Source organism: Mesitornis unicolor, unplaced genomic scaffold, assembly GCF_000695765.1.
Source record: "Mesitornis unicolor isolate BGI_N332 unplaced genomic scaffold, ASM69576v1 scaffold27672, whole genome shotgun sequence".
NCBI lineage: Eukaryota > Metazoa > Chordata > Aves > Mesitornithiformes > Mesitornithidae > Mesitornis > Mesitornis unicolor.
The window spans coordinates 1,928-2,398 of NW_010167569.1; positions in this window are offsets into that span (position 1 = coordinate 1,928).

Here is a 471-nt window from a genome sequence, read left to right on the forward strand (position 1 = left end):
GCAGTGTGGAGAAACCAGCACCTTCTCTGGGTTCTCAATTAATTAACTCCTGGTTGTAAGCCACGAGCCATCCTCTCTGCCATCTAGCAGCACATACCTGCCCTCTGGCATAGGTGGAAGAGGGATGAAGCGTTTCATTGTGTATTTTTACCTTCATAAACTCCCCGGAGAAGTTTGCTTCTGGGAGGAATCTGGCTCCTCGCAGCCTGTTGGCATCCTGCATTGGAAAATGGTTAGCGTGTGTTTTTGAGCAACGGGCTCTTGAAAAACAAAGGCCGCTTACTTGTTTTGATGTTTTCTTTCTAACACACAGCCCATTTTATTCAAAGGTTGGGGTTGTCTGGTTTGTTTGTTTGTTTGGAAATAACCTTGGTGGTGTTCCCTTGCAGATGAACGAAGACTTCCCCAGCTGAGCTCTTACAGCGGCTTCTGACCCAGCCGAGCCCGGAGCTCTGAGCGGCGGAGGGCGCA